The following is a 26,949-nucleotide window of genomic DNA, read 5'->3' on the forward strand; positions in this document are numbered from 1 at the left end:
TATTTCACTTATAAGTGTGGTCTGTAGTTGCATCCATTTACCTATTAAAAAACTCAATTTTGTCCTTTATAGTGGAGTAGTACTCCATTATATAAAAATACCACATCTTTTCATCCATTCCTCAGTTGATGGGCACCTGGGTTGTTTCCAAGATTTAGCTATGACAAATTGTGCTGCTATAAACATGGGCGCATACATATTGCTGTGGAATGATGTTTTCAGTTCTTCCGGGAAAATATCCAGACAGGAAATAGCTGGTTTCAATGGAAATCAGTTTCCATACTGATTTCCACAGTGGTTGCACCAGTCTGTATTCCCACCAGTCTGTATTCTCCACCAAGTGGAGAAGGGAGATTTTTTTCCCCATAGACCTTCTAGTATGCGTTTTGGTTGATTTCTGGATGATAACAGTTCTTTCTGGGGTGAGATGGAATCTCAGTTTGTTTTAATATGCATTTCTTAAGTGACCAATGATGTTGAACATTTTTCATATATTTACCATTTATATTTCTTCATTTGGGAAGTGTGTATGCATCACAGATGCCCATTTTTTTATTGGTCTTTGAATTTGAGGGCTTGATTTTTAAAATTCTTTGTATGTTCTAGATAGAAGTCCTTTGATTATTATGAAAAACTTGAGCTACCACTGTTCGAGGTAAGGAGTGAAATGCAGAGTCCATTTTCTCCTCTCCCTGCAACAGATACAGAAAAGCTGTGGCTACTTGACTAATGATTCACTGAATGAGAGAATAGGTTGGGTTAGTAAATATCCTCTGAGGTTTGCTAAACCATTTGGCAACTAAAAAATCATAAGCACAATGCTTGACTTTCAGTATTCTATATTCACGCAGTCAGAAAGCAACTATTGAGCATTTATTTGATTCAGTTGCTTACATGGTTACTACTGATAAGCAATCTACTTCCTGTCTATGGTAATCACCCTGAAGCCAGTAGGTGCTGGTGGAAGTGAGTACAAAGAGAGTAGCATGTGGACAGAGGAGAATGCATTTTAGCTAGATAAGAGAGGAGGACAGAGGGACACTGTTATATTAGCTTACAGCATATTCTAGCTCACAGTGCTGAGAGAGAGCAGGCAGATTTGCTGTGGGATGCACACACAGATCGTCAGGGTAGGGAATAGAATATGCAAAGACACATGATGTAGTTAATAAACTGAGAAACAGACATGAAAATTGATTCCAGCCTTTATGAATTTTTCTAGTAAAATGAAGTTAGATAGGGTCTAGAAGTCTTTAGATGAGTCCAATATGATACAATATCAGTATTCATAACACTTACTCCACACTGCCACATGATTAGGTCATAGTTATTCATTGACATAGAAAGAGCTGCGATGATCATATTGCCTGAATAATAGCCATTAATTTCCTAGTAATTTTTAAGCAATATTTTTGTCAGGTTTCAAAGAACACTGAACTTTAAGAGTAGAGTTATTTGACAATAGGTCAATCTTGCTGGCTTCTTTCTCTTATTTAAACAAGTGGAATATTATATGAGAAATTATACCATGAGCTAAGTACTATATAAAATAATAAGACAGCACCCAAATAAGGGTTATATACACCAAAGTTGATTGACATCTTTCCTACTATGCCAGGATTTTCAGTGAAGCATCCTATAGTAGCTGTTCACCATTCCTAATTAATTAGCAAGCAATTTCTTGACTCCATCTTTAGGAACTCTAATTTTGGTAGAATTTGCAATATAATATATATGTAATTTATGATTCAAACAATCCAAACTCTGAACAGTTTAATTCTAAATATATGTTTTAACCTGTTTGCATAGTAGTCCCTACTCATCAATGGGAGATATAGTCCAAGACCCTGAATGTATGTCTACAACCTTGGGTAGTACCACATCACATCTACATCTACATCTACATCTACATCTACATCTACATCTACATCTACATCTACATCTACATCTATATCTATCTATCTATCTATCTATCTATCTATCTATCTATCTATCTATCTATCTATATGGTTTATTTCCACACATGCATACACAAATGTAATGTCTTTCCCCAATTAACTGAGTATCCCACATTGTGACAGTAACTTTTGCCATCTAGGGTACAAAAGCAAACCATGAGGGTTTCTTTCTTCATAATTTAGGGATAGAATATTGCTTCTTACTATAAATCTTAGCAGTTTCAATATACAAATTTCTTGTTTTTTATTAATTTGAAATCTTTTACCTTTTAACTTAAAGGAAGCAACTGATGATGTCTCTTAGGTATACTGAACTGCCAGCATGACTACTCTTACACTTTGGAACCAAAACAAAAAGAGATATTTGAATAACTAGCTCTGTCTGCAATCTGGGTTGGTCCTGCAAATGAGATGGTGACTGTGTAACTAATTGGAAGGTAGCATATTCAGCATGGACACATTGAACAAAGGGCAATTCATGCCCCAAGTAGAATGGAAGCACATGGACAAGATTTCTTACGCTACTCAGAATGGCCTGTGATTTAAAACATGCTTTTAATTTTGAATTTTTCTACTTTCTCCAGTAGTGATATGTCTTCTGGCAAAGGTCTCCTGTACACCCAAAGTTTACAAAGTCTTATTCCTTCCACTTCTACATAAAAAGTAAAAGCTCATGAGATAGTCATCTTGTTTCATATTTTACAATAGGGAAAATACAGTGATGTTTTTGGGTAGGAAGAACTTTTATTTTTCTCCACAGTTTATGTTAGCCTATTGTTTATAAATCACATAAGAATGTGCACGTCTTAGGATGTTAGCATACAAAGCCACAGCATATATGTTCTGCTACTTCTAACCTTGAATTAATTTGTTCTTTGTGTCCATCCAATGTATTGTGAAAAGCAAATATTATTCTGTAGCTTATATGATTTGCAACTGATAAAGCACTTTTAAAATATTGTTTTATGTAATACCAACAATAATTTTTCATTAGAGGAGTTTGAAGGTAACTGAGATTGTGAAGTGCAGAAATAAGCTCCTAAATCCACCATTATAAAATGATGCAGCTAAATATAAGCAAGTTTTTGACCTGCAAGTCCATCACTCTGTTGCTCTGCCTATGACATCAGACTGGCATAGCAAAATTTGTATTGTCACAATTCTAATGGTTAAATTCTAAAATCAGTTTAGAACATCTCTCTCTGTCTCTCTATGTCTCTCTGTCTCCCTTCCCCCCCTTCTTTGTCTCAGAAAATGGAAACATTCTTCTAGTGCTAGCTTTGGGGTTTCTTTAAGTCTACCATTATGGAAACAATAGAATTTTCTGCCAACAAACATTAAAACTGATTTGACAAGAATGATAAGGCACTTTAAGAGTTGAATGACTGTTAGCACAAAGATTTTAGAGCTTGCTAAAATTGCATCAGCTATAAGCAAAAGACGTGAAAGTGTCTATGTAGAGATTCAAAGGAAAGCCTGTAACATAAAACACAAAGGTACACTGACCAAGCATATATACGTTCACTCATCAGCTTTGTGATTTCTATAATATAGAGTTAGTTTATATATTAGCAATTGTTTAGAGTCTTCATACTCAGGAACTCAATGAGTGATAAACTGCTTAGAAAGAAAAAGAAAAGCATGTGTTTATTGAAAGACTTTCAGAAGACCTATTTAGCTGAGATTCTACTTTTATTCTTCTTGAATTATATGTTTGAAATTCTATGTTGGTATTTCTGATAGAAGATAACTACTCTCGTCACCATATCAATAGTGTGTCAAACTAAAGCTGAGAATGTAGCTTTGAAATTGATGGACTGTCTGTTGAAACCATCATGACGAGTTCTTAAACATGCACGGTGACAAAACTGTTGCAAGTTTAAAGAGCTAAGATAAAGCAGATTTTTTTCTCCTTTCCCCCAAAAAACCTTTTGAACTGAAGTTTGGGTTAATATAGCTAACAGATTTTTCACTTTTCCACTGTTGCAAAAGCAACAAACGAATGAGCAAATGTAATCTTTTATATATAGCTTCTTTAATCTCATAAAACTCTAGCTTTTAAAATAGCTCTTAAAAATACACTCCTAACTATGGATTTTCCTTAATCTTTGCATTTAATTAATGATGGTTTATAGTAGGATCTTCTCTGCCCCTGTTAGGAATGGAATCCCAATGTAAATATGTTATCATCTAATCTTCTTATTACTGCAATAATGCACTTGGCCATGGGCAAGCTCAGTCTTAGAAAAATAACCAAGCTCCAGATTAGAGGAATAACCAAGTAAATGATCAGCTATTAAAATAGACTCTGATTTCTGGAGAAGCCCACATCGATTTCTAAGTTGTCCCACTTCTGTGATGCTTTTGCATTTGGTGGTATGGAAACAGATTTGTGAACTGCCTTTACCGAGATAATGGACGATGAAGCTAGAGGTGGTGAAGACTAATTTTATGTGAATATCCTCATGTCGAGTTAAGCAATTTTGGCAGCTGAAATCAATGGTGATGTTCTGTACTTTTCTGAAAGTTGTTCATCTTTTGAAAGATAGTTTTACCAACCATTACCTAAAAATGATCGAAGTTCTGATCTACTGGTTATTGGAAATTTATCTCCTATGATGCAATTAGAGCAGCTTTTTCTTTTTTTATGCTTTATTAACATTTTGGATTAGATAAGTCTTTGTTGTGAAGAGCTGTCCTATGCACTGTAGGATGTTTAGTAGTATCTCTAGATCCTACCTTATGTGTGTGGTGCTTCTTCACTTGAGTTGTAACAGCCCTAGACATTGCCAAATTTCTCATGATTGAACAATGTGTGTGTGTGTGTGTGTGTGTGTGTGTGTGTGTGTGTGTGTGTAAAATCACCTAGTTGCGAACCATTGGAAAGGATTCATAGACTTCTGGGTTTTAATCATTCTAGCTACTGTGAAAATTGAATTTAAAGATGGGTGGGTTTAACGACATGTCCTAGATCACACAACTGATTGAACTAGGACTAGACCCAATCCTAAATGTAGTTGTCCCTCCTGTGAGTTTAACACTTCCACGTGTTACTATCAACTACTGCTTGTGGAAAGAATAGTGCACTGATCCATTAATAGCTTTTTTATTACTTAAGAAAATTCTGGGAACATGAGATGATAACCACCAGAGTTGAGCAGAAAAAAATTACCTCATTTGTATGAATAAAATAGGCAGAATAAAAAATCTGTAATTTACAACTTCATTCAGTCTTGCAAGTATTTTGGGTGACATTAACCAAGTAATATCTAATTACTGGCAAACATTCTCTCACCGAGCAGACTATTCAGTCTACCCACTGCCCTTTCTCAACTGGACCTTAATTTCGGGTTTCTAAGCTCTACTTTGTGTTTCTAATTTGAAAAGAATCCTAAGTTAGTTTATTGCTGGAATATCATATCACTCTCCATATTTAAATAGGTTTTTCCTTCTCCATCATAATTCTGGTAATAACTGATCACACTTGCCTGCCTTAAATGGGAATCATGTTCAATTTGTTTAGCTCGACTCTTCCTTAATCCCTGACCCTTCATCTTAGTAATTTTCCTTCAACTGACCTCTACCCTGCTCCTCAGCTATAAATTCCTACTTATCCATGCTGTATTTGGAGTTGAACCTAGTATTTTACCTTCCTGAATAATCCCCTTGTAATGGTCCCTGTATGGGTACCTATCAGAATATTTCTACTCATAAACCTTGAATACAGTCTATGTCTACCTTATCATCTCTATCAGGTGTTATGATAATATTTTTCTTTAAGATTTCTCATATAATGCATATCAAATTACAGGTGCACTGAGACCAATCTGTTGATGCTCGTAGGCAAACCCAAGACTCTTGCCTACTAACACCTCATCTGAGGCATGTTGCAAGTGTCCTGATACCTCGACATTTTGTAATTAAAGATAGAAAAAAATTATGCCTGGCAAGAATGGTACATTAAAGATTGAATTGATTGAATTAATAGCTCAAGATGATTCATTGTACCAGAAAATACATGCTTCTACTGTGGCAGAACCTGGGATTTCAATTGGCCCTATTGGCCGGCTCTGATCTATCAATGGCACAATAATGGAAGCCATTCTCCTCTAATGAAGATGCTGCCAAGAATGTACACTGCTGCACAACCAGCTGTTTGAAGAATTGAAGAGGAAGGAAAGATGGTTAAAACGGATGGGATATGTATTGTATTTTCTACTGTGAAATGAATATGCACATATAATATATTAGGGCCACTTTCTCACACATATGTGTCCCTCTTTCACAAGTTATGCTAAATATTCATTACTGTCACATGCCAGCTTTATCCAAAAGCCTTGCATGTCTTTTGTTTCTTGGACTTACCTGCTTTTTTACATGAGTTATTTGGTTAAAAATTTGTTCATGCTTCATAACATCTTATAACCTATGGCACATGGAAGGCACTTGGTATGTAGGATACATTTGTTTGAAACAAAATTTAGGATATATGGTTCGCTAGCAATGCTAGCAGGTTTAAATTTAGGAGAAATTATACATAAGGAATGGGAATGTAAGTGTTTAAAAATAATTTTTAAAACCTGATGGGCAAAGAATATACTCTTTTTGTCATTTTGGAAAATGTAGAAAAATATAAGAAAGAAATGATATTTTTTTTTCCAGAACCAGGGATTGAACTCAGGCCCTTGCACTTGCTAGGGAAGTGCTTATTCCACTGAGCCATCTCCCTGGCCTAGGAAATGATAATTGATCAGTCTCATCTCTGGAGATTATCTTGATAATGTTATGATATTCCATATACATATATGAATGTGTATGCATATGTACATTTGTACAGACATTTGGGATTAGATTATTTAATAACCACTGCTTTTGTTAATTTTGTTCATGCTGTTGTGATTAATTTTTCATGTATTTGATTAATTGTGTGAGATACTCTTATTACATATATACTTTCATGTTAATGAACTTTTGGTCCCAACTTTATTTAATTATAATATAATAAAATATTATACAATATAACAATAGATTGATACAACTGATTTATATCTGATCTTCCTAGTGTATTATTTCCTAAAAAATCAAATGCTGAGTCACGAACATTCATAGAGTTCTTAAAACATATTGCCAGCCTGCCCTCACCCATGGAAATTTGTTAAACTTCTACCAGAAATGTTTAAGAAGATTTTAATTTAACTTAAGTAACAAAATTTCATTCTAAACGTCTGAGAGCTAAAGACCTAAGTAAACATCGAAGAACTCAAAAATATCTTTATATAGTCCTGTACTCTCTTTAGCACTAAAGATGTTTTATTTGAATGTAACAGATTTTAATGAGCAGGCATGGATCAAAATGAAAAGAATTTGCCATAGGCTACTAAAAATAGTTTTCATTTGAAAAATAATAATCATAAGAATACATAAAATATTAAATATGAAGAGATGATAGATACCATCAAACTCAATTTTCTGCTTTATTCAAATTTATTCATTTCTAAAACAACTATTATGTATCACCTCTGTAGGCTCGAGTCTAGTTGGGAAGATAAGAGAAGTGCATGATTAGTTACAACGCAGCGTCATAAATAATAAAGGAAATGATGGACACAATACAATGGAAACACTTGGCTTTAGGAGAATTTTTTTTTTTAATTTTATTTATTTATTTGTGTGTGTGTGTGTGTGGCCAGCTCAGCCAACCAGGGGGCGGGGCTAACTGGCATGTGGTGTTGGGGGATTGAACCGCGGTCCCTGTGCTTTGTTACGCTTGTTCTAAGTAGGCGCTTTAGACCACTGAGCCATCTCACCAGCCCCTAGGAGAATTTTTTTTCCTGTGGAATGGAGCCTGCAGAAAGCTTGGCAGCAAAGGTTCTTTCTCAAGGCTTACTTTGTTTTTTCAGCAAAGTGTGAAAAAAGTGCTTGTGGAGCAGAGCAGCAGTAGAGAGCTACAAGGCTCTGGTGTTACACAGCTTGCTCATGCAATGACGACACAAGGCACCTCTTGCCCATAGAAAGCTGTAGTGTATTAGATGTTCAATTTCTTTTCAAGAAAATTTCACTTCTTCTGTAGTGAAAAAAGAACCACGGAAGAGGTTTGAGGCAGGAACATGATTCTTTCTGTGTATGGACTCAAGTAGGAAGATTCTGGAAACAAAATGGCTGGCTACTGAAACTGCCCATAGGTCATGATGAGGGCTGAACTATGTCAGCGTGAACAGAATATATGCAGGGGGCAAAGTTAAACATGTTAGAAAGTAAGAGAAGAATAAGACAGCAAATTCTTCCACATAAACCTTCAAGTTTTGTAAGAAAGTCAGACAATGAATGAGTAAACAGATGTATAATACTAAGTGACGGTAATGATCCCTATGGAGGAAATGATCAGGGGACTGTGACAGAAAGAGGAAGAAGGTCCTTGTAGATAGGAAGATGTCTAAGCTAGCACGTGAAGAATGATTTTAAAAATCCACTATGTAAAGACCTAGAGCCAGGTAAGAATGCTTGCAATTAGAACTTCCTGTGGCAGAATGGGTAACAAATTTGGAAGGTTGTTATAATGTGGGGTCAATTGCATCATCTTGAAGTCAGATAGCCTTTGATACAAATCCAGACCCTGCTATTCTCCCTACCCAGCCTTCATATTTTCTTAAAAGTGAGAATAATAGCACACATATTACAAAGTCACTAAAGATTACATAAAGTAATGTACATAAAATGTAGCACAGTGACTTCAGATGGTGAAACCACAGTGAAAGTAGCTGCTATCATGACCACTATTACCATTATTAAAATCATTATCATCACTAAGAAGAACAGGGAGAAATGGGGCCTTCAAGGTTTTGTCCTAGGTTATGGGGAAGTAAGACAGGTAGTCTAGAGCAAGAGCTGGCAAAAGTGTTCAGAGGGTGAATCTGCTCTGAGGGCTCTACTGGAAATCCAGTTGGAATTCAGATCTACAGGTCAGGAGAAAGGCCATCATATAAAACATTGCCCTCACTCAAGGAGGTATACAAAGATTAAGGTGAGGAAAAGAGCAACTCATCATTTCATGGAGGTAATTCTTTTAAAGAAAGTTTTGACTTTGTGAAAAACATATCCTGTCAGTGGGTTGGAAACGACCTATAAATTACATTCTATGGCTCTGGTGAAGTTTTTTGGATATATGTAGAGTAAGAGAAATTACTATTTCAAAGCAGAACATTTTGAATGTCTGAATACTCCCCCGGATTCATCTAGGAATAACATTCACCAATATTTCATACTTTCCTCATAGAGATCTTTAAGTTCTCATTATTCTAATAGTTTTTAGATGCACTTTAATTTGTTTTTGCACCAAATGAAACTCAATATTCCAATTTTGATTTGATCACCTTGTTAGTTTCAATCTATGATGTTCATCTGTCAGATGTTTCATAATCGTGGCTCTATCATCTAACATATTAGTAATTCCTGTCAGGCTTGTGTCATACACCAATTTGATGAGTATAACTTCTGAAGCTTTTTCTGAGCCACTGATAAAGGTTTTTAAAGAGTAGCCTAGTGTAAATTGGACTCCCCCTACTATTAAATAGTAGGTGGGCATGGAATCCTTGGCTTCACTTCAGAAGGGCTATGTTCAAACATTTAGGTGACAGTGGATTGAATGGGTCGAATGTAAGTAAACAAAAAGGACTTGAGGAAAGACGGTGGGATAAAAATTATTCAACACAAGGTGAGAGCTATAAAATCTTGGGACACTTTCAGTGAGAGTTATTCAAGGCCACCCAGAGGGACGAATGTGCAGACATAAGTGCTATAAATGGTGCAGGGTTGCAGAGTAAATGACTAAGAGGGCTTAGTCTTGCTAATTTTGGGAAGAACTGAAAAAAAAAAAAACCCAACAAACAACAGAAAACAAAAAAATACAAAAGAAAAACTAGTGACAGGATGTCCATACCTTGCAAACAAAGCAGTAGAAATGAAGCATCAGCGAGCAGTTTCATGATCTAGCTGTCTGTGTGCTGGAATCAGCTAATGGATCCAAGAGTGGAATGAAACTCCAGTCCTGGAAGAAAGATCAGAACAGGGAAGACACAGGAACAGAAGATCTCTGTGTCTCTTACCATTTCTGGGCTGAGGATTTGGTTCGAGGCTTCCCTTCCCCCCAAAAAAGAGTAATAATGCAAAGGGAGGAGAGTCCAATGTAGAAACTGGATCCTGGGGGTAAGCTAGTATAGAGAGGAAATAAAAGAAGAAGAGCTGTAGCTCAAGGTTACCTATGAGAGTGTCTGCTGAGTCACTATCGTGGTAGGGTAGGCTTTCACTGCTGCTGCTGATAGCCATGCAGAGACTTGGGCCATCCTGCGCCAGCCAAGAAGTAGGAAAGGACCAGCACACTGCTGGGTGGAAAACTGCTCTGTTCCCCAGGAAACTGAGAGACTGAGGTCTAAGCGTGTCTTCATTTCCACCACAAACCAGGTCAGGCCAAGCCTGAAAAGGAGAGTGTGAGAGGGCATTAGTGGTTCAGCTTAGAGAAGAGACAAAATAGAGCAGCTTTAATCATAGTACTTATGTGTGCATATTTTCTACCCATAGAGTAAAGGATTTTAAGGTCGGAGACTTCATGAACAAACTTGTAGGAGACATAGCATCTTTTAAGAAGCTTTCTGATATTTGATGAAGACTTAATAAAATACATGTTTGCTACGTAAGTATAAAGGATTTATCTTGAGATCCTTGAGAGTATCTCTGATAGTCACCTCTATAACTCTCTCCTCTTGACGATGACAATGATGATGTTGATAGTGGTAGTAACAGTATTAATAGTTCACTGGTGCTTATGTCGAACTCTGATTAGTGCGCACACTCATTTAATTCTCAAAGAAACATTGTGATGAGGCATTCTTAATATTTTCACTCCCTTTTTTCGGATGAGGAAATTGAGCATTAGAGTAATTAAATCATGTGCCTAGACTCACGCAAATAGAAAATGAATGAATCTGGGATTTGAATGCAGGCAATATTAATTCCAAAGGCATGACGCTGTATTTCTCCTTTGTTTTATGACTAGTAATGATGAAGTTTTAGTCTCTGTTACTCTAATCATCAGTTACCTTTATTTTAAGAAAGTTTTTAAACAAAGAAACATGTCATTACTGGATACATAAACTTAGTTAGAAAACAGCGCTGTTAGTGTAACTATTCTGAGTAGTTGAAGAGATTTGCAGTCTTTCTTTGTTAATTTCAAAATGATCATGAACAAACTTTTTAAAATAACCATTCAACCTTGAGGATAAGATGTCTTAAATAGTCAAAAATTCTTATAAATATCAAGAATTGGGTACCTTTGCTTTGGAGGGAAAGGAAAAATTTCAGTTACAAATGTTTTTACCTTAAAATATTTTGTAGCCTTCATGTTTATAGTAATGTTTGGTCAACTAAGCAAAATCATCAAGGTTTCCCTGACTGTGAAACTTGAATAAGGGATACAACCAATTAATAAATATCTATTGGATCATATGACAGTACAATAAATATTCAATATATATCCTCAAGGATTTGTGTTGAAGTGAAATTACTGACCTGTTTAAATTAGTTAACTCACAAAAGTATAGAAGCAATTCTATTCTATTCAATTCTATTTATCTGATGATAAATTGAAGAAATCAGAGATGTCTATGAGTGTAGATAAATCCATTTGCTACATAAAATAATTAAATGGAAACATACCTTATAGCTGTCAACACTTAACTTGGAGAATTTTCCAAGATCTTTTCAGATGAGTATCCTATTTAGGTGAACAAAATGAGGAGCACTTGATGATCCATTGCTTTTTTTCCAAAAATTCTGATAAACTGCAAAGAATATGGCATTCAAAATGCACATCTAAAAGCTTCTAGGTAGAATTTAAATAACTTCATTATTTTTAGCTTTTGCTTCAAACTATCCCCAAATACTCTGACTCTCCGTGGACCTATCACTTGACCAATTTTCTATATAATTAAAATCACGGGGCTTCAAAACTATTTGTAGGGAAAATGCTTCTAAGATGCCTGGCTCTATCTTTTTATACTTGTATAACTTAAAAATGACCAGGCAGAGTTTTTTTTCTTCTCTTTAAATTGCTTTGCCAACTTTCAGCTTTGAGCACATTTTTATGACTGATTTATTAAACCTGGAAATGAGAAGTTTAGAATGGAAATTCTCATAAAGCCTTAACTCTAGCACTGCTAGCAGCGCACTGAAGAATGGCGGCAGCGAGAGGCCCTCAGCTGTGGCATTTCTAGAACACAACCTGAGGATCTGGCCACGTGCTCATTTATTTATTTTTAGGTGAATAATCTTCAACCATTCTAGCAGAAATTTTCGTTCTGTTGACAAAAAAGAAGCATGCAGTAGTTTGGCTATGAATCATGCCTCCTGTTGTCATGATTAATTTTAAAAATACATTCAAAGAAGTTTCTACCATAACACTACACTCAGGCAAAAGGGGGGAAAAATGTTGTGCTCATCATGTAGGCTGACAGAGGAGATTTATTACAAATAAAATGATTCCAAATTGACTGGAGAGATTTATTGGAAATGAAATTATTAGAAATCCCTGTTCCTTTTAAAGATATTTAGAAATTATACCTAAGTGGAACATTTTTGCTTTAGTTTCAGAAATACAAACTTCTGGCATTGCTCATCATTAGAATTTTCCCCCGCAGGCTTTGGCTTTATTAGCAGCTTAAGAGTATATTTAGCACCGTCATATGTGAAATCTCTTCACTCTGTTAAACTAATATGGGATAAAATGTCTTTTTTTTTACAGTGTTACTCATTCATTATATTAAAATGAAAGCAACTACTTCTATGTGGATCCAGAGCTTCTAACTATTTTTATGACAAAAGAGAGGTGACAATACATATCCGTAGGCGCATGAGAATATTATAGAAGAGTCATTAGTATAATTGATATCCATAGAAACAGTGTTTTATCCAACGTGATTAAAATGTGCAATATATTATATTGGTTCCAGTGTTCCAGCTGCTGTGTTGTAATCTTTCCTTTGATAGATATCTAGTGAAAAATAAAATTATGCTCGTTATGAGGATAATCTTCTACTACTTAAGGCTGAGGGAATGTGAGGCAGTTGTACGTTTTGTGCTTCAGCCGTTTACGTGTGATGTTTGTGTGGGTCTTGTGTTTGGTTGAGGGTTCTTCACAGAGAAATAAATAGAAAAGGCCTAAGACTTTTTTCCTGATAGACAAGGGAATATACTGAATTATAATTCTGTACCTAAATCTAAATTTTCCTAAATACCGACAGTATTGGGGCCAATCAAGAAAACAAATCATAGAACCTAAAAGTTTAAATTGGCTTTAAATTGAGAGTAACTTCTTACAGGCAAACGACCAAATTATTATTTTAAAAGAGTGTTTCCATACCAAATGCATGCATTGCTTGATTGTTTAATTCATTTAACAAACATTTATCAATTATCTACCACGTACCAAGTGTTTAATTAGGTGCTGGGGACTCATGAAACAACATAGTCTGTGATTTAATTTTTAAACCAAGGTAAGAAAAAAAAAAAAAAAAACAAGAGCAAATCTTATTTTCCCTATTCAGTCCTTAGAAGGACACCTTAATGAACCATATGGCTAGAATAACAGATAATGCTACGTCTACATAGTCTACATAAAGTGCATCTCAGAGAAGTCCTAGCTGAGTATAATACCATCCCAACACCTATAATAGTATTTCTGAGTTACAGCCATTTTCCCCCTTTTGCATATATGCGTGATAATAGCAATTCTAAAAGCTGAGAAAAAGGTCATATGTGGAGGGTATTGTGACACATCCAGCAACGTAGAGTCAATGACAAAAGCAGCAATACGTATAATTCTTAATTAAGTGTCATGTCGGTTAGGGCAAAGGGGTCTGTCGGAAACTTCCCTGTTAATTAGGAGTTCCATTCTCTTCTCATCAGCTGACCTACAGTATTGTTGAGACTATCAAATGAAATAATAGGTTAGAGAATGCTTTGTAAACAAAGCATAAAGTGCTTTATAGAGTTGTGATACCATTTTTTAACTTTCTCAACTATCAGCTGTAGGTTGTAGACCTTACTTATAAATAAAGGATCATGCATTTGCTCCTCATGTAAATTACAAATGCACCTTTAGTGGGAGAAAACATCAGCTGCCTTTAAAGATCCTGGAGATCAAGAAATATTAAAATATTAATATCCAAAAGTTATATAAATAAATGAGATGCCAAGCCATCTCATGTTCTTGTCTATCTTTGATAATACAGGATAGATTATAAGTCAGCAATGTTTGATGACCCTATTGGGTCAGCAAAAATAAAAGACAGTATTAGATTAACCACATATCTAGATAAAAATTTTATAAGATGAAAGGATAGACCAAAGTATATCATAAGGAGATTCATTCATCTGTACCTGCTCCTAATTTCTGTATACGTAACTACTTCCAATTGTGGATAACTCACTAATAACACGATGTAGTCTTTTTTGGCTTCCTGTGATGATAAGATTGCAGGAGGTTGTTAGTTGACATTGCCACCTTCTATCTCCCTCTAACCGCTTTTCACAATGCTAAAATACTTTGCTGACACCCCCACCCCCATACCACCCCATCATTCTCTCTAGTTAATTTCTCAGATCCTTACTATGCCTTTTGCAGCCCTTGAATAGGATGATTCATCTCTAAAAGTGTTCTCAAGCACATTTTTCGTCCTCGCTATTTTTTTTTTCATCATTATCCATGATAATTTTTATGTTATTGCTGTGCTGTTGTGGTCTACATGACGTCCTCTTATGCCTTTGAGTAATGAGATTTCCTGCAAGAAGTTTTCTGACTTCCTGATCGCTAAGATTCAGTTATGCCTGAGGTCTTCTACAAATTATAGTTATGAGATTGCGATTCTAATGTCACGTAAATATTGTTATTATTAGTTAGAATAATAATAATAGATGAGGATAATAATAAAGGCCTGGCATAGTCTTTTCCTTGGAGCTTTCAGTGATTCTAATGCACAATTGGTGACATCATTTATACACTAAGAAGATATGGGATCATTCTGGAGCCGTTATCAGTCCCGGTTAGGGCCTTTTCAAATACAGTGCTTATTGTGTATGTTATGAATAAGGGAGAACAAAAATTATGCACGCAGGGCCAAATTCGCATCTTGTTCGGGACCCCCATGGACGTCTCTTTGAAGTCAATAGAAACTCAGCAGGGGGTGGAACAAGATGAGAATTCGGAAAAGGAACGTGAAGGAAAAGGGATAATTTTCACCGACCGTATCATCATTTGGTGTACGTTAAATGCTCACACAGTGTCTAACCCCAATTCCTTTTTACTTCAGTCTCAATAAAATTGCATGACAGATTTTTTTTTGCATCTCTATGTGTATGTATTGTAGGTCATTTTCAATGGGAAGGGAATTGGATAACTTCAATTACTCTCCCATAAGCCGTTATTATTGAACTGAGCCTGAAGTGCTTTATTTTCAATAAAGAAGCATTCATATAATACAACTTTCATGCAAATTTAGATGCTATAGGGTTTCAAAGATTTTCCAGAAAAGACATTTTTCACTGCCCTAGATAATTAACCACTCATGATTGTGCCTATGCTTTTTTTCAACTAATTTTTGAAAACATTTTGGCCACTGTGGACTGGCTACACAAATGTATGCTCTCCCAGGAAAACACTGTTTGAAATCAACAATGTACTTTTTGTTTCTATATTCTAATACCCACCCCTTCTCTTAGGACTCGAATTGTTTTGTGCACACAATGGCAAATGAATGTCCCGAGCGGAGCTTTGAAAGACAACCTGCCTCCAAAATGCAAGCCACACCTTTCACATTTAAAGGGATGCCTGCACTTGATCAGATTGGCATAGCCCTCCTGAACACAGCCTGCCCTAAGAAACTTGGCTTTCAAGATAAAGTGCATTAAAATTGCACCAGTTTTGGAGCCGGCAAGACAGTTCGGGGGACTAAGCACCTGCTTTGGCAAGCGCAGTGACCAGGGTTCGATGCCCAGTCCCGTATATCATACCAACAACCGAGGCTGGGTATGGTGGTGCATGCCTCTAATTCCAGCACTGGGGAGGCTAAAAACAGGAGGATCACTATCAGTCTGGGATGTGTAGTGAGGCCCTGTAACCAAATACATAAATGAAACAAAAAAAAAAACAACAAAAACTGCACCACTTTCTTTCATGAAGAAGCCAAACTCCAGCAGAATTTCACACCTGGATGTGTGTTGATGAAGCGTCCTGTAAGGCCATTAATATTCGTGGGACTTCTAACATAATTCAAGATGGTCTATGATATATGGTAGCAAACAGTATCATTTACACTGAGCCTTAAAAATATTGACAAAGACAAGTTCTTAAACACTGGTGAAACCTTGTATTTTGTGTTATGATTTCTTGGTTTTATACTTGGTGCAGTTTTTCAATTAACTGTTCTGTATTCAGAGCAATTATTCATTTATTATAGTCAGCTTAGATACGGTAAAGATTAGAAGAGTAAAACAAATCATTTTAGTGACACTGGCTAGTGATACATTGTTATTATTCTGATATTTATTTATTTGCCTTTTCATGGCGGGATTTATAGCCTCTACTTTTGAATGCTAAGTCTTACTCCTTCCTGGTCTCTATTTTTATGTTTTTTAAATAAGCAAAAACAGCCATAAGATTTGAACCAGAGTTACCTATGTTATTTATTAAAGCATAGGCAAGTGTATAAATACTAATTTTTACAAACACAAAAACATTTTTTAGAATTAGTTTTTGGTCTGTGACAAGATTTTTCTCAGTTACAAGAAATAAGTATCTGGTCTTTTTTAAGTGTGAAGATTCCCAGAAGTGTTGAAGACAGAACAGAATTTATGTAGTACATAAACTAGGCATCAATGTATGAAAAATCTCATAGGAAATAGCACACAATTTTGAGTGCAAGTAAACCAAGGTAACTACACATATTAGGCATTTGGGGATTAATGGCATGAAGCACAATGCTTTCCATCAGCCATACACCGTGGTTTTCCCAATGTGCTGCAACTGTGTACCTTGTAATGTGCCATTTTGCCTTTAAAGGGGTTTTACATGCTTTTCAAAGTGCCTCAGATTTTGGCAAAGTTTATTTTATGCATTATGCATAAAAGTTGTCATCAGGATTTAACAAAGCATTTTGCAGAGAAAGATTAGAAATAAAATCTCTGCAAACCAAAATGATTTGGATGGCTTTCCTAGATGGTGTGAACTTTAGAAGAAAAATTAGCATGTATCTTACCCCTTTTCCAAATTTCATAAAAATGAAAAAGCCCCATGATGAAGAGAAGCAGAATACATGGTACTGGAGTGGAAGCTCACCAGTGCTATTTTATTTTCCTTTAAGCTAGTATTTTCTTGTCTATTGGTTATAACATTGACGAATCCGACTAAGCTGTAATATTTAGACAAGGGATTGTCAGGTTCAATAGTAGAAGTGAGGTATTTCCTATTTGGGAAGGGTAGTCATTAAAGAAAGCCACCTACTTTATTTGTTTGGGATTTAACATGGAGGACCTTCAGTAAATGTATGGGTAATGAGAAGGAATTGGTGGAGAAAGCTGACAGGAAGGAGGAGCTATTTGGGTGTTAAGTTTAAAATGACTCTATTTTTTTTACAAGATTTTCTGTATTTTCATGCTTCACAAGGTAGCTGCGTTCTGGTCCCCTCCGTGTTTCAATGGAAGCATGAGTTTCTGCAGATGCAGGCAGCATTCCAGTGGGCCTCCTGGTGTGTCACACAGCTACACTGCGGATGATCCTGAAAACAATTTTCTCTGAGGAATATGGACGGGTGACTTTTTAAAAACAAGAAAGGATTAATTATGTCTCAGAAATGTCTCTTCTGCAGTCTAAGTGAATGTCCCGACTTCAGTCCATCTTCCTCTACTGTGCGCGGGTGTGTTTCTCCTTCGAGTGCATCTTTCTAAGAGCGATTACTTCCTTCCTGGCCTCGCTGAGGCTACTTCTGGAAGCTGCTACTGCGTCAGCTTGCCTAACCAGCTGGTATCTTCACTCAATGAGTCTGAACTCCGTGCTTTTTATTGTTACCTTGGAGGTGTTATCATTACTGCATTTAGGATGAAATCCTCGGAAGTTCACTTTTTGGAAGTAACACACAGCAGCGCTCTTTGGATTGTACTTACAAACCCGAGGTGGACAAGGAGACTGAGAGCAAAGCCTACAGAAAACTCAGGGCTCTGGCTCCTTGTTGGTCTCCAGTGTGCCTTATGAGTGTCATTTCAGGTTCAGATTAGCATTTTGTTTGTAACCCTATTGCACATTATTATTTTTTTCTTTTGCTATTCAGATTTTAGTGGCTTTTTAGTACTGAAAAGATTCAAAAAATACACATATAACTTGCCCCTTTATTTTTGATTCTGCACTTCCTGAAAAGTTAATTGGAACTGATTGGCTTTATTTGCTGATTTACCAAGCACCACAGAGTGGAAACAAATGAAAGAACATTAGCTTTACACTGTCTGCACTGGTTTTTAAACTGTGCTCCACTCTTCTCAGCTTGCTTTTTTATCCACACGCCGTGTTTTTTTGTTTTGTTTTGTTTTTTTTGGTTTAGTTTTTGGAACACCAGTGTCTGGATAAGAGAAGAAAATTGAACTGAGGGATCATAATCGTAATAATAATGCTTTCCACTTGCAGAGATCTTTAAACTTTTTTCAAGCATGTTCATTTCTACTAAAATTGAATTCACATAACAGCCCTTTAAAATAGAAAGGGAGGAAAAGAACATTTATTGACTATCTTCTATACCAAGCGCTTTCTCCACATTATCTTATTTAGTCTTTGCTACAACACAGTTGAGTTAAGAATCATTTCCCTGAGTGTCGAGAGAAACATGGCCCCGGGACACTGCTATTTGTCCAGACTTCTACAGTCAACAAGGGCGGAAGATCAAAGGTTGGAACCCTAAGCTTTCTGGCCCCGAACCTTTAGTTCTTTTTGCAAATGGCGGTGCGAGATCAGATCTCCATTTTCTTGGTTGTCAAAATTTGAGATGTAGATAAGCAAATTTGCATGTAGTTATTCAGCTAAGTTTATGCCACCAAGCAGACTTGTTTATGTATTTGTTTCCACTTGTTTCCTGGATCTTCACACTTTCTGTAACTTCTGCTTTCCTCTGACAATCTGGTTAGAAGTTGATATTTTGTTAGCTGGTTTGATGCCTCAGTTCTTTAGCTGACGGAGCACCCTTCAGTTCCCCTATCCTGTTTTAGGGCCCCTTAACAGGCTCTCATAGAGCTAGAGTGAGCGAGTGAGAGAGAGACAAAGAGAGAGACCCTGCTTTGTGCTGTTATAACAAAATGACACAGCCTAGGCAACTTAGAAAATAAATTTATTTTCAAAAGTTCTGGAAGCTTGGGTGTTCCAAATCAAGGTATTGGCGTCTGGCAGAGCTTTTTGTGTCATTACCCCGGCAGAGGGCAAGAGGGTGAAAGATGTAGGGTGTATGTGCACGCAAGGGGAGACAAAGGAGGAGAGGAAAAGAAAGAGTGAGGGAGGCGGAGATGGAGAATGCATTCTTTTGATCAGGAACACAGTCTTGCAATAACTAACCCCTTCCAGCCACAATGGCATTAATTTATTTACAAGGGCTCTAATCATCTGTTAAAGGTCTCTCCTCTCAGCACTGTTGTGCTGAGATTCAGTCTCCGACCCATGAACTTTGGCGTGCAAATTCAAACCACAGGAGCAAGGGGCTGGGGGCTGCTCGTCTCTGCCTGTGTGTTCACAGATTACGTATTGCAGGGTGGGCTTTACGTTCAATACCTATTTGAGTCAATGTTGCATTGCAGCATAGACAGCTAATATTTTTTGTGTGTGAATGCTGCCTCTAAAAACCCGATCAATACAATTAAACTTTAAGCTAGTGATTTTAATGCAAATATCTTAATACTTGGCGCCAGAGCTGATATTTTAAATCTGATATATTGGAAAGAGTAAATATCTTAGGGGAACACTAATGGGAAAAAAGTAGAAATCAGGTAAACCTGATTTGGATAATAATTAGCCTGTCAATGAGTCTATACCACAGAGACTCATACGGAACTGTTCTCTAGCCTCAGAAACATCATTTGTCATTGTGGTACAGTGATACCAGACAGGAGTTAAAGTACCATCGCACTTTTGTGCCTCCAAAGCAAGGATGCCAGATTACTTGACCCCTGGACTATTCTTCTCAGCTTTCCTGAATGGCCTGGGGCTGAGATGTAGGGCTTCAAGAAATCCTTAGCTTCTTGTGGTGGACAACAACTGGAAAAAGAACATTAAAGAGACTCAGTTACTACACAGGTATATTGTCTTCATCCACTTACAGAGGACACCTGAACAGTTTGCAGGGCTTCTTGGAGAAAGCATGATTTAGAGTTTCCTCCAAGGAGAAAAGGGTAAGATGGTGTTCTGGGAACATAAATAAGTCCCTGTTGCTGTCCTGTGCTTTCTGTCACATTTCACATTTGGTCTTCCCCACTTTATATCACCCAGGACCTTCCTTATTCTCACGTCCCATTTTTCTAATTTTTTTTTTTTTTGGTCTTTTAAAAATGTATTTAGTACAGGGTCTACAGGGTCTCACTATGTAGATCAGACTCCCATTGATTCTCCTGTTTTCAGTCTCCCAAGTGCTGGGATTATAGGCTCATGCCACCACGCCCAGTCTCAATCGCCCTCTCAGTGCACCCCGGGAGTGGGGCCGGCACAGCACAGAGGGGATCGAACTCCGGCTGCTGCACTCTGCCTAAGCAGGTGCTTTAGTCTGCTGAGCTATCTGGCCAGCCTCTATTGGTTTTTAAGACTGATCTCACCATGTAGTTCATGCTGGCCTCGAACTTATTGTGCAGCTCAGGCTGGCTTTGAACTTGCAATGATTCTTCTGCCTCAGCTCCCTGAGGGCAGGGATTACAGGCACATGACACCACACCTGGTTTATTTTTCTTTTCCTTACTTAGTTCCCACTGCTTTAGTTCAGACATTCAGTTCACTAGTTTAGTTACTTGGACTAGTACAGCAGCTTCCTGACTGGCTCTTCTTACTTTGGGGAGTGAATGATAGATACCTTTCTCAAAATTAGATGGGTACGGCTTTCTGCAAAAGAAAAAAACTTGCAAAGGATGCAAACTTCCTGGAGCAGCAGAGATTTCTCTGATCAGTGACATCATTAGAGAGGAGTATACATGCGGTAGGGGTGCAGGTGCAGTGACTTCGGAGCTCCACAACTTAATATGTGTGCAATGTTCCACATGCTACTTAACCTGTTTAAGCCTCAAGATCCTAACTGTAGTGGGAATAAAATGAGCTGGTATAGGTAAGGTACCCCAAACAGGGCCTGTGTCCCTCAGTTAATGTGTTTATTTATGCTCTGGTCACTTCTATCTACTCACCACCCAACATTTTGGGACATTAAAGAGTTGCTAGATAGTATGTTAAGTATTTTAGATGTTCTATGTCAGCGAACGCATAAAATAGTAATTGAAAGCATTATCCCCATTATATACATACATGAATTTAAGTTCAAGAGGTTAAGCAATTTACCTAGGGTCACACAACTACTTCACACCAGAAAAAGAATTAGAAGCACAATTCCCTGACCCCGAACCCCCTTCCTTAAATGAGAATCTGTTTCCTTCATGCTTCTCTGCTTTTCCCCATGCAAAGTCTAGAATTGCCCAACCCTTTTTATGTACATGAACATTTTTCATATGGACTCAAACAAAAAGAACAATGGCTGGTGAGATAGCTCAGCAGATTAAGTGCCTGCTTAGGTAAACACAGGGACCAGGGTTCAATTCCCTCAACACCACATGCCACTCTGGCTCCACCCCTGGGCACCCTAAGCAGGTCACCAAGACTGGGCGTGGTGGCATACTCCTGTAATCCTGGAGCTGGGAAGGCTGAAAACAGGAGGATCACTATGAGTTTGAGCTATGAGGTGAGACCCTATACCAAATACATAAAAGAAAAGAAAGAAAGAACCATGGAGGTAGGAGATGGTGAGTAGCAGATGTGATTGTCAGAAAACAGATGAAGACAAAGCATTAGTTGCTTATATTTCTCTTAGTAACCTATTACTAAGAGAAAGTTAAGGTACTCTCACAGGTGTCTGTGTACTTTAGAAATGGTAACTCCCAGAAGACCTCGGTTTCTGGTATATTGCCCTACATCTTTGGAAACCCTGTACACAAAGATTCAGCTGCCTTAGAGCCTATGTAGTAATCTCTTTTCCTAGACACATGCAATGCAGTCATGAATGAGTTGGAAAGGGGGATGACTCCTTTGCATAGAGCTGGGATTACTTTACAAGAAGTCTTAAGTGGCAATGGGAGAGGGCCAGACCCGGGAGACTGAATTTAGGGTGAGGAGTGGAAGTTGGCCGAGGAGATGTGTCAGATAAAGAAACAGAGCTGAGTGTCAGAGGGCGTGCAAAGTTAGAGGGTAAATACAAGAGGGCAATCATTTGGCTTCATGAAGTTTTAGATATTTGAAAGGTGTTCTGAAGAATTTGGAACTGCCAGTAGCAAAATTTACCCTAGACCTAATTTCCGATCTCAGCTACAGTACCACTGGCTTGTCACTAGATACTTTTAAGTCTCGCATCCCATTATCTGTACAATGTGCATATTGAGAGATTGTTCTAGCTTACCTAGGATCATTGTGAAACTAAAATAGAAAGTAGTATGTAAGAGGCTTGGTTTGAAATTTTATGATTTTCTGAAGTGCTTCCAAAATGTTTTACAATTTTCCAAAGGTGCAGTTTCTCTTAATGAAAAATGGGGCAGTAGTTTGTCTTCAAGTAGTTGCTTGTTGAATTAAGAGTGTGCATGTTTACATGCGAAAATAACCAACCACACAAGGCAACTTGCCAGATGAATACAGGGGAGACCACAGGGGTGTCAGAGGAATGATGTTGGAGCAAGACTGTTGAGGTACAGCAAAACCATTGATTGTAGGAGAATGTTCAAAATGGAAGATGAAATCAGGGCTAAGAGTCTAAACTGCACTGAGACAGTTAAAAGAGAGGGTGATGGGCCCCAAAATACATGGTTCTGGCAGGACAGATGTAGGCAAGGATGTGCTAAGGCAAGGGAAGGGGCTGGCAAGGCCGTGGGCATCAGGAGCATGTGTCAGTGACAAGGCACTCATACGTGAGGGGTTCATTTTCTTGTCCACAAACATAGACTACAAATTTCAGCATGAGTCCCTGTGGAAATTTAATTTATTCTTTTCTCCTTTGTTTCATTCTCTTGGAACTTTTGTCAGGAGAAAAATTAGTACTATAAATTTTCTAAAAGTAAAAGCTTAATTTCTGTCAATATATTGTTGGTACAAAGAGAAAAGATGGTATGAATATTTGATATGGAGCCAAAAAAGGTCTTACAGATTAAATGCTATGTAGGCCATTCAGTCTTCTGAAAACTAATTTTTGAAGGCCTTATTAAATTGTGGTAAGAGTCTTTATTGTTTTTATTCTGCTGTGAGCCTTCAGCTGCAATTTGGAAAAGCATAGGGCAGAACAATTATACAAATAATAATCATTGGCTCAAGCTTTTTAATGATAAAAATATGACTTGATTCTCTGAAGAAGTGAACAGGCAACGTTTTCTCAATGCTGTTAATTATAATTTAAGACAGACTCAATTTTGTATTAGTCACAGATGTTTCATTTCTCAGTTCATATATAATGTGGTACATGGAATACCTCCAAAGAGATTTTAGAAGTGTTTGCAGTCTTGTCCATCTCTTCACCACTTGGTGTGGTCTTTTCCAAAAAATCATGACATTTGGAAAGAAACGTAGAGAAGTTTTGTAGACATTTTCAAGACATTTTGCTTTCAATGATCTCTAAAAATATTCCTATTGAAAGTGAAAATTGGGAACATGCTCTGAAAAACAAAATCAAAATGTATATTGTGTCTTCAGAGGGCCTGGTTTGGGGAACGGCTGGGCTGTGTTCCACTGTGGGGGGAGAAGGGGCACAACGGCGTGACTTCCGAATGATCTTACTCAGAGAAATCTTTAAGAAGCTCCAGTGGTATTTTTTTTTTTTTTGCCACTATTAAGAAAAAAATGTATTTCAAATAATTAGATGGAGCAGCTTTTTCCTAAATCACATCACAGTGGATTGTTCTTGTCTGGAGGACAAAGCACTTGTGACTTTGTGATAGGTTTGGGAATGTTCCAGGACATAGCAGGTTTGGAATGCAAACCCTTGATGAGGCTGGGAAGCTTGGATTGTGTTTGAAGGCTGCTAAGGATAAGAGCTCGTCTTCTTGTCATATCAGCCACAAGGAAAATTTCCAACACAATAAGATGTACATTTTCTGCTATGGTGAAATGACACTATTTGGAAAATAAGAGAATCTCTACCTATGCATTGTAAGGAATTTTTCTTGGGTTATGTTGGTAAAAGTTGAAGCTGTGTGCTATATGTTGAGCTCCCACCCCAAAAGAATGAAGCGTTGTGAGAGTAACTAAAACATAACCAAGTAGATTAAATTTTTTAAATAAAATTTTTTATTATGCACTTAAAATACACAAAATGTTGTTATGTGACATGCAGAGAGAATAAAATGATTGCTATAGTGTATCAAATTAGCATATCCATCACCTCACACAGTTAATTTTTTTCTTTGTGAAAATAGCTAAAATCTCATTTAATGTGAATCCTGTTCATAACATACTTTTATTGCCTATTGTCTTTATGCTGTTTATTCACTCTCTAGACCTGTTCATTCTACACATTTGCTAATCTGTACCCTCTGATCTAAATCCCCCACTTTCTCCTTGCTTTACACCTGTTAACTACCATTTTGATTTCTGTCTTTCTTTGTATATTTGAATCTTCTTTTTTCTGGTTTTATATATAAATGAGATTGTACATATTTTTATTTCTATGTTTGGTTTTTTCAAATTTCTAACAAAATGGATTGTGTTTTTTTTCAAATTTTTAACATAATGTCCTCCAAGCTCATCCACAGTGTGGCAAGTGGTAAGATCTCATTCTTATTTTTAGAGGATAAATACTATTCTATGAACTATATACAGTGTCTATAATTTATATTTCCCTGATGATTAGTGAAGTTGAACACCTTTTCATATGCCTGTTGGTTATTTTTATTTTTATTTTTTTGAGAAATATCCATTAAAATCTCTTGACTAGGGCTGGCCTGATAGCTCAATAGACTAAAACTCCTGCTTAGTCAGAGCACAGTGATAGGGACTCAATCTTTAGTGTGCCATGCCCCGCCCCCCTAGGGAACGCTGAGACAGTGATTGAGACTGGGAATGGTGGTGCGCGCCTGTAATCCCAATGCTTGGGAGGCTGAAAACATGAGGATCATTACAAGTCTGATCTGTGTAGTGAGACTCTGTAGACTCTGTATCTCCTGTACTAAATGGGGGGGAATCCCTTGACTATTTTTTGTGAAATTGACTGATTTATTTGTACATTGTTAAGTGTGTTCTTTACAAAATTTGGATATTTAAATAAATTAGATGGTTAGTTAAATAATTGCTTTTCAATCCATAGTGTGCTGTTTCATTTTACTATTCCTTTGATGTGCAGAATCTTATTATTTCAATATAATCTTGCTTGTGTTTTTCTTCTGTAGCCTGAGTTTTGCCTCTAAAAAGTTCTAGGAGTGTTATAGCTTCTAGATTTATGTTAAGGTTCACTCTTCATTCATTTTGATGAAAAAAACATTTAAAAATTAGAATATGTTTTAAAAATAGGCATAAAGAATTATATAATTCTTATGTTTGCACATAAGTCCAAAAATCTAACCATATACAACCTTGTAGCAGGACAGTGCAACAAGCTGTATTCATTTTGAAATGATTTTTTTTGTGTATGGTCATAAGTAAGAATCCAATTTCATGTTTTTCATACGGCAATCCCATTTTCCCTGTACCATCCACTAAAGGAGCTGTCCTTTCTCTACCATGTTCTCTTGGAGACCTTGTGAAATAGTAAAGAATCATATCTGTTTCTAGGCTCTGTATTCTGTGTTCCTCTGATCTATGTGGCTGTTTGTATAACACTCTCCTAATGTCGTGTTTTTGTTTGTTTTATTTTTGCTTTTTGAGACAAGGTCTCACTACACAGTGCAGGCTGACCTTGAGCTCACTGTGTAGCTGAGGCCGACTTCGAACTCATGATGATCCTTCTGCCTCAACCTCTCAAGTGCTGGGACTATAGGAGTCTGCCACCATGCCCAGCTCTCATAGTGCTTTGGTGATTGTATTTCTGGAATATATTTTAAAATCAGTAAGTGTGATACTATCAACATTTTTTCTCAGAAGTGTTTTGTGCTAAGTTCTTTCAGGTTCTTTATGCTTCTATGTGGAGTTTGTAAACGTCTCTATGAATTTAGGTGAAGAATAAAATTTAGGATTTTGATGCATATTAGGTGGGTTGCAAAACACAATGAGCACTTAACTTAAAAATTTGTCAAAGTAAAAGACACATGGCCACTAATCCCCTTCAAAATGGTCCTGCTTGATCAAATACATATATCCCTGGTTTTTTTTTTTATCTGAATTGAAACCTTTCTGGAAGTCCCTTCTCATGAATGTCTTAGTTGTGTTTTGCCATGGCTGTCTTGATGTCCTGAATCAAACATCTTCAATGTTTGCTTCAGCCAGAAGAGGCACGGTGATAGATCCAAGCTAAAAGTGGATGAAGACACACTATAATGTTCTCATACACTATAATGTTTTCCTTTGGTTAGCACTTGGCAGCAGCATTCACCATATTTCTGATCATATCCCTTAAGGGGTCATGAAAGAAAGGGTTCTGGAACTGCTTCAAAAATTTATAAGAAAAATAGGATAGCTACAGATGTTCAAAGTGAGGTTGGAGTATTTTCAGGTGGTTTCATGATAGTGTCTTTTACTGTAACCCCTTTATTAAAAATG

The 26,949-nt window shown here is 36.9% G+C and overlaps 1 pseudogene; it reads right to left on the reverse strand.

Annotated features, from left to right (window-relative positions):
* LOC101574689 overlaps positions 1–26,949 on the reverse strand; it is a 72,341-nt pseudogene that overhangs the window by 19,160 nt on the left and 26,232 nt on the right.

Source organism: Octodon degus, unplaced genomic scaffold (genome assembly GCF_000260255.1).
Source record: "Octodon degus isolate 3935 unplaced genomic scaffold, OctDeg1.0 scaffold00109, whole genome shotgun sequence".
In the NCBI taxonomy this organism is placed as follows: Eukaryota; Metazoa; Chordata; class Mammalia; order Rodentia; family Octodontidae; genus Octodon; species Octodon degus.